The 13,731-nt window shown below is 34.7% G+C and overlaps 1 protein-coding gene across 4 annotated transcripts in view; it reads right to left on the reverse strand.

The window, feature by feature from the left end:
* Positions 1-13,731, reverse strand: part of TMTC2 (transmembrane O-mannosyltransferase targeting cadherins 2) — a 949,512-nt gene that overhangs the window by 59,410 nt on the left and 876,371 nt on the right. The window contains exon 16 of one of the 4 annotated variants that reach the window (XR_014804572.1): positions 11,905-12,214. The exons of the other annotated variants lie outside the window; for them this stretch is intronic. The gene's annotated coding sequence lies outside the window, so the exon portion shown is untranslated. Of the gene's footprint in view, positions 1-11,904; positions 12,215-13,731 lie in introns of those variants that run through there. 4 annotated transcript variants of the gene reach the window in all.

Genomic DNA, 13,731 nt, shown 5'->3' on the forward strand with positions numbered 1-13,731 from the left:
TTATTGCGATATTCACTTTATGGTAGTGGTACGGAAAAAAACATGCAGTATCTCTAAGGTATTCCTGTATATACTATATGCAAACATTTTTTTTTCTCGTTTGGTTGTAACTCTGTGATATTTTATGTTGACTACTGATATTTAAACAATATTTAAGCACCCGTTATATACCCAGATTGTGACGAGATGACCAGAATGAAATTAATTTGGAAGCATAAGTTAACTGTACTAAAAGTAAGCTTTCCAAATCCATGTATGTTAGCCTGGTTATAACTTTTAGCATATTTTTGAAGCTTACACTCATAAGAAATCAGGCTTTTCATCTGAGAATTTAAAGAATAATACAAGTTAATACTTTTTAGGCTTCCTTTGTGCAAAGTAGTGTTTTAAAACTTTATACATGTTATTTCATTTAATTTTCACAGTAACAGCTTGTGTTGCATTTTGTTATTATCATTCTCACTTTATAGATGAATGCAGAGATAGGAATAGTTTTAGGCTGAGAATGTCTGATAAGCTCTTGGAATATTTAGGGTTTAGAAGCTCTCGCAAATGCATTATCTTTAATAGACTTCTCAGACACTTCCATCTACTGATAATAGGAAGGAAATAGCCCCTCTTGTGTTTTCATTATAAAAGAAAGTATGGAATTTAAGGAATATGTCACAGCACATTTAGTTTATCTAATTGGCAGTGTTACATGTTCCCCTCCTTTAGTCTACAGGAACATAGGTTTTTGGCTTATCTAGAGAATTACTGAATTAATACAAATATTTCCTTGATGGATTTTCCCAGAGAAATTGTTGTTTCCTGAGTTAAGTGATGAAAATGAAACTGGTCACACAGCATCTGAAAAGATGCACCCTTGTTAGTTCTAAGTGCTTTTTAAACTGCTCTTCCTAATTGGGTTAGATGCCTTTTTGTATACTTGCTTAAATAAATTGTTTAAGTGATCCATACACTGTGAGCTATAGCAACAGGATGTACACACAAAGGTATTTTAGTTTGCTGTTGATCACATCAGCAGGCATAGGTATATCATCCGTAACATATTTGGGTTTTTTTGACTTAAAAAATGTACTCTTCCTAAAAGAGAGAAACTAAATGTGATCTACTCTTTAAGCTACTATTTCCCAGGTTTCCTGGAACCCTTTGTTTATTTCTTTGTCGCAGAATTTAGAGATTAAAACATAAGAGGCTCTTTTCTACTAGACTGTGAACATTTGGAGGATGGGAATTCTTCCTCATCTTTGTATTTCAGCACTTATTGGAGTAACTGACACATAATCAACTCTTAGTATTGAAGAACTAATCATCAATGAATAGTAAATGACTCAGAAATAGAAAAGATATGAGTATAACCAAGGGATACAAGCTGAACTAAATAAGCAATTTCAACTATTAAATTATATGGATCTTTCTGTATGCTTATTATAAATAACAGAAATAGGTTCATAATTTTTTCTAGCTGTTAAATCTTAGTTCTGATTAGACTGTATTTTCTGTACTTCTCCTTTTCTAGATTTCTGTGGTACACTCAGGTTTTTAAAATATTTTCTCCAAGTCTAGATTTTAACTGTCTTTCACCTTTTGCCATGAGAGATTCTCCATTTTTATTAGAATTGCTTCTCTCAGTCACTGCAAATTTTTGTTCCTTGAATATCTTATCATGCGTTAAGTTCCCTCCGGTTTCATTTTCTGGGTTGGTTAGATATCTATGCTCAAATTCAAATTTTCCCTTGACAATCTGTTTCCCTAAATGATAAGTCTTAGGTTATCGAGTCTTCTGTAGAGTTCCCCTGTGGTCCCACAGGCAGGAGGTAGTGATTTTATTTCTCAAGTCCTTCTGGTATGAGTTTGTTCAGTGATGAGCTTGCGTGGTCCAGCTTCCTTTCCCTGTGGCCGTAACAGATGATGACAACACTTGCCCCCATAGTGTGCTGAACACTTTCCTAGTCTGGACTAGACACTCCTCTTGGAGTCCCATTTTCAGCTTTTTCTTTTCTGTTCACTAGCTAAATACAGTGTATTTCTCCAAGGACATTATCCTTGTGGTTTGCAATTGCAAACAACACGGCTGTTACTACCAGAAAGATAAATGTCTTAGAAAAGAGTCTTTTGTTTTAACACTTCTTAGTTTTTTCAGAAATCTTCTCTCATAATTCTGTCATAGCTATGCCTGGCTGAAACTCCACCAGTGTGATCGTGTGCGCCCTGCCCATAAATTCATATGTTAAAGTCTTAATCCACGTATGTGAGAGGGTGACCTGATTTGGGAAGAGGGTCGTTGCAGATAAAATTAGTTAAGGTGAGATCATAAAGGAAGAGGATGAGTCCCTAATCCAACATGACTAATGTCCTAGAAAGCTCCTAACCAGGCAGGTTTTGGCCTCTAGGACTGTGGTATGGAAACAAGCAATATGACATGCTATTACCTATTTTCCACTTCAAAATTTCTAAAAGCCATAATATATATGTTTCTTATCCTTCACTTATCACTAACCACAGAATTAATCATCATATATTAAGAAAGCCTCTTTAACAATTTCACAAATGAGATGCCTAAATTAGATTTCAGTTTAATTAACTTCAATTATAACAAATTGCATTTTCTCATGTGATATTTTCACTTCTTCAAATATGTACTAGCATAGACTACCAATTTTTTAACTATATTTCAAAAACCCTTAGAGATTCTGTGAAGTTCTATTTAGGAGTCAAAAGAGAAAGTCAAGACCCACAGCCTCCTGACACCTTAATAGGGTCAAATTTTACCTGTTTTCTTTGTTTCTTGCTCTGTACCAAGATTTCATTTGAAAAATGGTATCTAGTGCCAAAACACTTGAAAACCAATGATCTTTTTATTTACAGTGTTTAAACAGAATAAAGTATAAACTTAAAATAATACACAAATGCTTACTTTTCCTGATTTTTCATATTAATTTTTGGACTTTTAGATAAATAGGATTATGGGGATTATTAACATCTAATGCAAATGCCTATGAGAGGAGGAAATAGCCAAAATTTTTAGCTGCCTTATTCAAGCTCCCAGGTGAATTATTGATAAATTAAGCATTAGGACCCAGAGATTCTGGTGATGTTCCTTTCAAAATGCAATAACGCTTCTGTCTATAGGAATCATAGTTTCCTGAATAATAACTGGTTTTTAGTCTGTACCATTTTGTTACTTTCCATGTTTACTTTTACAGAAGAGACTTTTTAAGCAAAACACTTGTGACTGAATTTCTTTATTTTGACTTCGCAGGAGAAAATGTTGTTTGGGATGGTTTTCTGTGATACACTTTCAATAAAAACAAGCGCTCTGGTCTCAAATTGAACATACTGCATTTGTACACGTTATCAGTCATCAAAGTCTATAAATGGTTAGTTCCCTCCTGCTAGGAAGTGGAAGGGATTTATTATTTTAAATTGAAAGATGTATTTAAATTGATACATTAATTCATCACTTTTATTTAGCATTGCTAAAAACTGACTCAACCTAGAGATTCCAGAAAATTTTTGATATTCTTCAGTTGCTTAATTCTTTAACTAGTTTAAAGAATAATAACAATCCCCCTAATCCTATTTATCTAAAAGTCCATAAATGAAAAAACAGATACTTGCTAGAGCTACTTGATATCAAAAGGTAGATAGTATGAAATGACCCAGAGTTTAACTCAATGAATATTCCAGCATGTATGTCTGGGGAAATGGATAAAATAAATGGTTATATGGAAATCATGGTAAATTAAAAGTAAAACAACTGGAGAATTTTTAAAAATGATTACAAGTATAGAAATTATATAATAAAAAAGACAACTTTTAAGTAAGTTGTTTAAGTGAGTTTTACATCCTGTTCCATATTTAAATAATCGAGGCCAAATATAACAATAGCCTATTGAACACAGCCCTCAAAATTTTTGGATTTGGTTTCCTGAGTGTGTGATACAAACTTTTTGCCATCTGGCATTTCATTTGGGATCATAGCCTTTGCTTGAAGAGGAGAAAAATCACAAGCTAAAATTATAGTTAGTATAGAGTAAACTATAGTAACATCTGTGCCCATGACAATTTATATTTAGTTGTATCAAAACTTCTTTGGAATTCTAATGATCATTTTGAAATTTTCCTAGTTTGTAAGTTAAAGTAACATTTATTTTCCAAGCAAATTGGTTTTCTCATTTATCGTCTCTGATTTCAATAGAGTATGTAAGCTACAGATTGATTTGGAAAATGTTCTTTGATTATTGCCAGTTCTTTTCAGTCTTAAATTTAGGAATTTGAAGAAATAAATGGGCCTTTGCATTTATCCCCCGTATCAAATACTCTGAGCATTTTCGGTTTGGGCTGTCTTCCGTCTTCACTGCTTCTGAATTTGCATATTATTTCATATCATTTTTTTATTCATGTAGCACATACTAAAATTGCACAAACCAAAGTATATACCTTGACCAGTTTTCAAAGTGAAGATACTGGTATAATCATATCACAAAATATAAAATTGTAATTGCATTGTTTCATGCTAGAAATATCTTCCCAGGAAATGCTTCGGAGAAGCGCTTATACTCCGTCCCAGTCACTATTCCTCTCCTTCTCAGAGTTTATCAATATCCAGACTTAATCATCAACTGCTTTGTGTTAGAGCTCTGTCCAAATGAAATTGTAGTATGAGCATTATTTTGAATCTAGCTACTTTCACTCAGTGTTACATTTGTGAAATTCTTTCTTGTTGTTTATAGCAGTAACTGATTTTGTATTGTATTCCTTGGTAAGTATATAAAACAACATTTCTCTCCTTTAGATATACGTATGGATTGCTTCCAGATTACAAATGAGATTGTTAAACCATCATTCACATGTTTGGTTGGCATATATAACCATTTCTATTAGTAATATACCTTGAAGTAGAGTTCTTTGGAGGTTCTGTATTTGCTCAGTAAATTGGCATTTTCCAAATTGTTTGAAAGAGTGCCAACTTATTTTCAGCCTGGCTGTATTGATTTACTTTATCATCAGTTGTGTGAGAGAGTTCCAGTGGCTTCACATCCACTCCAGTGCTCGGGAATATCAGTCTTTGAAATACCATTCTTTCTGGTGAATGTGTTGTGATATGACTTTGGAAAGAATCGTAATGCAGAGACCATTCTCTTAACTGCTGTGCTATGATATTAATTCTCTTGTGTTCCTTATAAATCAGGGCTTATTTCTTGACCACTTCAACGTCTAATCCACAGAAGCAAAGAGATCTGACTTAAAAAAGGGAAGGAAGCTGGCTGATGTCCTCTGCGATCCATATATTGATACCCATTATGATTTTAAAAAAATTTCAAAATTCTGATTTACAATTTTGACAAAATTCATATTTGCAAAACTTTAGCAAACTTCTATGTATTTCCCTCTGGACATTTTAAAGCATCAGTTATCTTAATAACAAACAACAAAAAGCAAGTTGTTTTATTGGTTTCTCCCATTTTTTATGTTTTTACTTATTTTCTATTCACTGTATTTATTACAAGTGAGATTATCTTCCCTTCTTGACCATCCATCCATTTCTGGGGACAATGTAATCTGGCTTATGGCGTAGTCAATTTCTAGAACTGCACTCAGCTACATCATGAATGAAACTGTGGTAGGTAGAAAAATGGCCCCCCAAATGTCCACATCATAACCCATAGAACCTGCCAGTATGTTCTGTTACATGGCAAGAGGGAATTAAAATTGTAGATGGAATTAAGTTTGCTAGTCAGCTACCTAAAAATAAGAGATGATCTTGAATTATCTGGTTGGGGTCAGTGTAATGATAAGGACCCTCCAAGGGAAAGAGGGGAAAAGGACTATAACCAGGGAGATGGCACCATAAGAAAATTTGACTAGTTATTGTTAGCTTTGAAGATGGAGGGAGGCCACAAGGAAGGCAGGCAGGCAATCTCTAGAAGCTGGTTTAAAGCAAGAAAACCAGATGTCCTCTACAGCCTCCAGAAATGAAGGCAGCCCTATCAGGTTCTTAATTTTACTCTAACAAAGCTCCTTTCGGACTTCAGACCTCCAGCACTGTAAGATAATAAATCTGTCTTGTTCTAAGCAACTATATTTATAGGGAGTTATTATTGCAGTAATCAGAAACCAGTAATAAACCAAAAATAAACCAGATTTTAAAATTAGCCAAATATACAAAAACTAAACCTTGATTTCTGAAAGTGGGGAGCTGCTGTAACAAATGCCTAAAAATGCAAAAGTGACTTTTTTTTTGGTCTTTTTTTTTTTTTTTTTTTTTTTTTTTAGGGCCACACCTGCAGCACATGGAAGTTCCCAGGCTAGGGGTCAAATCACAGCTGTAGCCACCAGCCTACACCACAGCCACAGCAACGTGGGATCTGAGCTATGTCTGCGACCTACTCTACAGCTCATGGCAGTGCCGGATCCTTAACCCACTGAGCAAGGCCAGGGACCAAACCTGCATCCTCATGGTTCCTAGTCGGATTCGCTTCTGCTGCACCTTGCTGGGAGCTCCGAAAAGTGACTTTTAGATTGAGCAATTGGCTCACGAATTTTGAGGAGCATGATAGAAAAAGCCTCTTGAACAGACCCTTAGGAGAAACAGGGATGTTGATGACTCTGCTAGTGGTGAGTGAGAAAGAATTGAGATTTTATGTTCTTGTCCTGTTTTCTGTGGCAGAATTTGATAATATCAAATACTCTCATTCATGAAAATCTTTATTCCCTTAATATGTTTCTTTCATATTTCCTCTTCAAATCTGACTATGCCTTTTTGATTTTCTCCTTTCATTCCATATGTATTGGGCACACCTCTCTCTCTAATGAATCTATATAGTTTCCCTAGATGACAGCATTTGCAATGAATGACTTCATCTGCTCCTACACAGAAATGATTCACAAATATTTATCTTCAGTACAGACCTCCTCATTGAACTCCTGATTGACAAGCGAATCGCTTAATAAGCAAACTTAATAAGACATCCCTCAGGTACTTCAAAATCAGCATGTTAAACAACGACCTTATTATTTCCCTTCAAATCTGCCTCCCCTTTGAGTCTCTTTCTAAACTGGGAGTACTATCATCAGCCCAATTAACCAAGTAAGACATTTAATGTTATCTTTGACTTATTCTTCTGTGTCATTCTTTATATCTCCCACAACAACAGAAGCTGCTTTTTAATTTTCTAATATGTATGTGCCAGGTCCAGGCTTTCAAAGAAAAACACTGTTCATTAGTTCAGTCTTAATAGATCATACCTCGTGATTGTTATTATCATCCTTATTTTACAAATAATCTGAGACAAAGGAAGACATTACCCAAGGGCATGCAAAAGTGAGTAGGCATGATGGGTTTCAGAAGCAGAGAGCTTAGCTTTAGGGCCAATGATGAAATAAATATGCCCTTTGAATTCACCCTTTATTTCATTAAGAAAATCGTTTCTTTGTTTTCTCATCTGAATTTTTTCTTCAGTTTCTTTCTGCCCTTATTTCTGCCTTTCTCTCTCTTCCTCCTCTACCCCTTCTCTTGCTCCTTCTTTCCTTCTCTTTTTGTCTTTCCTTTTTTTACCTAAAAAGCCCACATCAATTTTAGTTTCTCTCTACTGTGATTCAAACACCACACCACTGTCCAAGCGATTATTTTAAAATAAAAACCTATCGTTCCCTTGCTTGATATCCTTCAGTAGTTTCACAATGCCTTCCAAGTAGAATCCACTTTTTATACAACATTCAAAAGATTTAACAGATTTCATCCTATCTTTAATATTCTTTCCTTTCCCTTCCTTTTCCTTGCATTTTGCTATGGGTTTTCTTAGTTCCTAGTAAATGCTGCAGGAGTTTCTTTACCTTTCCAACTTATCATGTCAGTTATTCCCTTCTTTATAATTCTTATCTCTAGATGGTATACTGTGTGTATTTGTTTATTATCTCTCTCTATTACTAGGATGTAAACTACCTGAGGACAAGATGATATCTGTCTCATTCACTCACTTATCCCAGCATGTAAAACAATCCCTGATATGTAGTTGGTGCTCAGTAAATATATGTGGAATGGATGAATTAATCAGAAGTCAACTAAGGAAAGAATGTCTTTGTAGCAAGCCTCTGAATTATACAGCAGCCCCAAGAAAGAGTTAATTACTTTGTTACAACTGCCATCATTGTCGCAATAATTGCTATGATTTCCTACACATATGTCTCTCCTACTTGATAGAAAACTTCCTGAGGATATGATGATGTTCATCCCTTCTTTTCTAATCATAACTTTTAAAATTTCCGGTTCTACTCTAACATTTGACTTACGGTAATAAATAAAATGTATACATAGGTGAAGTGATACCAATTCCATGCAATTTATCAACATATGTCTTTTTTTTTAACATCATGAAAATGATTTTATACTTATATACTCAGATGATGGTGCAACCTGATATTTCTTCCAGGTATTTGTTTAATGCAATGGAAGGAACAGCTTGAAGAGCCTTTTTACCTTCTAATCAGATGCTAATTTTAGGAATAAAACACTTCTACATAAACTGATAATTTTCTTTAGGAAAAGACAAGGACATTCTTTTGTTCTCTCAAATCACTAAAAATTACTTAAAATGATTTGAATTTACTTAGTGGTTATGAAGAAAACTATGTCACTGGCCGTGACGGAAACACATTCCCTTTTCCTCTTTCCAAATGGCCATTTTAAAGCCCCTCTCTTCCCTCTTCATGCTGCTTTTAATCTCACTCCTCTTAGCTTAAGTTAAAGCAATCGTACCTAACCAACTCCCTGTCTCCTCTCACACAAGTGTCTGTACACAAACTCTGCCTGCTCGTCTGTGCCCCTGGAGGTGGTGTCCACAGATGTCTGGGTCCCCTCTGGTCTTAACCTTCTCTTTCCCTGCAGCTATGACCTCCCTCCTTGTGTTATTTCTCTTTGTGTAGTACCTGTTCCCTTCAGTTCATGAACGTGCTCTAGAATGCTTCACCTTGACTTTTACTTTTCAAATCCTTCTCTTTCATGGTAAAACTTGTTGAAAGAACTAACTGCAATTACCATTTCCACTTCCAACTTTACATTTTCGCTGGAATCAAATGCTAAAAAGTTTTGTTTTCACCATACCATGGACTGTACTTTTTATGGACGTTATTAGTCTTCTCATCTTGCTGCGAAATCCAGTGGTACTTCTGATTTACCTGATCTAATCCACAGCATTTGGTGGACCCCAATCATCTCATGATAAAAGAAAAACTATACATTTCTATTTAATATTATTTAATAAATTATTCGGGAGCTTTTAGAAGTTATGCAAAAACATCGATAAAACTGTAATTGTACAACCTAAACTATTATCACAAAGTTCAGCACTCATGTTTTCAACTCAAGAAATAGAATATAACCAGTAATGTAGAATTCCTCTCATATTTAATCACTAAACCCTACTTTTTGCTTAAAAGTCATCTCTGATCCAGCTTATAAAATTATAAAAAAAAAAACTGCCTGTTTCTGGACTACTGTATATAAATGTTATTAAACAGTAAGTATCTTTTGAGTGTCTGACTTCTTTTAACCAATATTTTCTGAGATTAATTCATGTTGTACAATGTAGTGATTGATTCATTTTCATTATACATAATAATCTATTGTATAAAGTAACACTACAATTTATTTATTACTCTGTTATTGATGGAGTTTGGTTGTTTGAAGATAGAAACAGTTAGAATAACAGTGTTATGAACATTCTTACAAATATTTGTGTGCACAGAGTGCACACGTAATGTTGAGAATGCACTTGGTAAGATCTCTGGGTAATAGGATATGCATAAGTTCAGAATTAATGGAGAAATTAAACAGCTTTCCAGAGTGCTTGTAGAAATATACAGTTTTACAGCAATATATGAATTCCAATTTTTCTGCATTCTGGCACAAACTTGGTATTCTGAATGTATTTTTTTCATGTTAGTCAGTCTAGTGTATGTATTTTATAGTACAATTCAACTTTTCTTAGGCTTTTTCTACCAATTGCTGATCAATTACTGTTTTGTTTTTCATGTTTGTTTTCTGCTATTATATGTTTATTCCATTACCCATCATGGGTTAATATGTTTTTCAAATTCCTTGTCCTTAATGATAAGGGTTTTGGCAAGGAATGGAGTTAAATGCATATGCACAATCTACTATCTTTCTGTAGAAGTCCACTTAACCATTTTCAGTTAAAAAAGACGCAATCAAAATGTACTAACCCTAAAAACAATGCAAGTATCATTCTTAAATGAAATACTTTTTAAAAAATGAAATACTTGGCGTTCCCACTGTGGCTCAGCCATAACGAATACGACTAGTGTCCATGAGGATGTGGGTTCGATCCTTAGCTTCGTTCGTTGGGTTAAGGATCTGGTGTTGCCGAACTGTGGTGTAAGTCATAGACGTGGCTCAGATCCCATGTTGCTGTGACTGTGCCATAGTCAGCAGCTGTAGCTCACATTCAACCCCTAGCCTGGGAATAGCCCTATGCCACATGTGCAGCCCTGGGGAAAAAAAAAAAAAAAAAGAAAAGAAGTACTTGACATTAAGTTTACCTTTCCTTTCTTGCTTTAGCACAGTCCCTTACATTAAGTAGAAGTAATTTAACTTACTATATTTTCGGTACTCTGTATTACTTTGAACTTATTTTATTCTATGTGAATTTTTTTCCCACCCAGTAGATCTATTAAAATTGTAACAACATTTTAAGCTGAGAAATTCTAGAACTTGATAATGCCATGTTTTCTGTTGCTGATTTTAACATACCTACAATGTAATGAAGTCCTTCAAGTTCACATCTCTCTGATCATACAAATGCAGTATATTTATTGAGTCAGTAACTTCGACACATAAAACAATTTCTTGATCTATGAACTTCCAGTTAAATCAATTTTGGTTTTAGAGCCTACTTTTGAAGACCATACTGGATGATAATTTATGATACTTTTAGTTTTAAAAAGTATGGTCTTTAATGTGACAATAAAATTTTGTGTCAACAAAGCAATCAGGTAATTGGCCATGGTAAACAAATCATTTTGACATTTTAATACAACTCAGTTTTGAGTATGTCCCCATTTTTCATTTGTTTGCTTTGTCTTTTTTTTTTTTTTTTTTTTTTAGGGCCACACTTGTGGCATATGGAAGTTCCCAGGCTAGGGGTCAAATTGGAGCTGCAGCTGCTGGCCTGCACCACAACCATAGCCACTCAGAATGCAATCTGTGTCTTCCACAGCCCACAGCAATGCCAGATCCTTAACCCAGTGAGCAAGGCCAGAGATTGAACCTGCATCCTCATGGATACTAGTCAGGTTCATAATCCACTGAGCCACCATTGGAACTCCCCTTCCCAGTTATATTTTCAAAAGATACCCAAAATTCGATCTAGCCATGTGGTTTTCTTATTCATGAGCACATGGAAAATGGACGCTGTGTTTTTATAATAAGCCTTCTTTAGCAGATAGCTTTAATAAGAAATATAATATTTATTTTAGAGGGTTGAAGTAAGGTGTTGAAGCCTGGATTCTGCTTGTTCTTCCTCTTCTTCCAAATTCCTGAGTCAACAAACAAATATGGAAAATAATACAGTATTTTTACCAAGCCATTTCCCAGTATCCAATATTCCAAGTGCTGACTTGAAGTAAGAAATCTAAGCAGGTTTCCTAATTTTTGTTGATTTAAAATGAGAATGAATGCATCTGAAAGACCTTGAGTTCATTTTTCTGAGAAGCTGAATGAACAAGTATGACCAGACATCTTTAAGGGATAAGACATGTGTGGTTATTACAGGGAACAGAAAAAAAAAAAAAAAAAAAAGAACACATTGAATACTGATTCAACCAGATGATACAGCTTACTAGTAAAACATAGTATCATAAATATACTGAAATTGAGGAGAGCCACATTCATTAATTTATTTCCTGGGGGATAACAATGAATAAAACATCAGGATGTTCTTTTAATTATTTCTTCCAAATAAAAAGAGGGTGTATTAAATTGCTAGGGCTGCCATAACAAAAATACCAGAGACTGGGTGGCTTAAACAGCATACATCTGTTTTCTTACAGTTCTGGAGTCTGGATGCCCAACTGAGACGGTGGCAGGTTTAGTTTTTCCTGAGGCCTCTTTCCTCAGCTTGCAGACATCTGCCTCTCTGTCTTCGCATGGCCTTTTCCCTCTTTGTGGGCATCCGTGGTACCTCTTCATCTTTTTATTAAGACATTAGTAATATTGCAGTAAAGCCCATCATCTGACCTCATTCAAATTTGATTACCACTTTAAAGGCCCTGTCCCCAAATATAGTCATAATCTAAGGTACCAGGGTTAAGACCTCAAAATAGGAATTTGGGAGAAGGGTAATGTAATTCAGTCCATAAATGAAGGACAGAATTTTGGATAGATGTTTTGTGTTTATGAGAGACAGGCATGCCCCCTTTGCCTGCCCCCTAATATCTGCACTACTAATTTGAATACTTGCTTCCATTGCATTCGTGGATACATGCAATATATAGTTAGTTGTATTCCTTTTATCAATAAATCACTCTGAAAGGGAAAGCAAAGCACAATCTATCTCTAGCTAATGAAATTTCTTCCAATAATCTTAAACTGTGGAGATGGATGAGAGGTTAGAAATACAACTCCTATAGGACAAAAGTAAGGGTGTAATTAATCTTTTAACCTAGACAGAACAATTTGTCTAATACATACTACATAATATTATCTATTTTTTGGTTGATAGTGAAATAGAAAAAAAAAGATTGAAAAATCAAGGTGATACAGTAGAAATCTTACTGTCTTTAACAACTACCGAATATCTCATAGGCATTTCAAACTCATCAGTTTCCACCAATACCATAGTTACTCCTTCTAAATTCAATTTCTTAGGGAATGGCCTCAGAATTCCCTCCATTGTGCCTGCCAGGAACTTAGGACCCATTGTTAACTTATACTCATAATTGCAGTTGTAAAGCCCTTTAAATTATAGCTCCAAAAAGCCATCATGCATTTTAACGATATTAATTCTTCCAATCCAGGAGCATGGACTATCTTTCCATTTCTTTGAATCCTTTTTAATTTCCTTGATTAATGTTTTATAGTTCTCAGCATATAAGTCTTTCACCTCCTTGGTCAGGTTTATTCCTTGCCAAGAGGGAGGAGGAAGGAGTGGGATAGACTGGGGGTTTGGGGTTAGTAGATGCAAACTATCGCATTTGGAGTAGATAAGCAATGAAATCCTGCTGTATAGCACAGAGAACTACATCTAATAATTTGTGATGGAACATGGTGGAGGATAATGGGAGAGAGAGAATGTCTATATATGTATAACTAGGTCACTTTGCTGTACCTAGAAATTGACAGAACATTGTAAATTAACTATAATAAAAATGTCATGCATACATTTCTTTCCATGACCAGTGTCATTGTTTGGAGGTATATATGGATTCACACATACATACACACATACACATATATATATATATAGTAACTTAGTTAATAACTTATAATATCATATATTAGTTACTGCTGTATTGCATTGTTTTAACTTGCTTTACCACGTTATTTACCCAGCTTTTATTATCAACCTCTGTTTCTGCTACCTTTATACCAACTTCCCAATCTACCAGTCTATTTTCAGTGAGAATTTTGTCAACTAGAAATCTGATAAAACCCATAATTAATGCTTCTTGTGGCATAAGTATCTTGCCACCCTGCTCCCTGTTTGT

Source organism: Sus scrofa, chromosome 5 (genome assembly GCF_054392235.1).
Source record: "Sus scrofa isolate SSC_HxYL_T2T_F1_AM1 chromosome 5, Sscrofa_HxYL_maternal_Yorkshire_Landrace_v2.0, whole genome shotgun sequence".
In the NCBI taxonomy this organism is placed as follows: Eukaryota; Metazoa; Chordata; class Mammalia; order Artiodactyla; family Suidae; genus Sus; species Sus scrofa.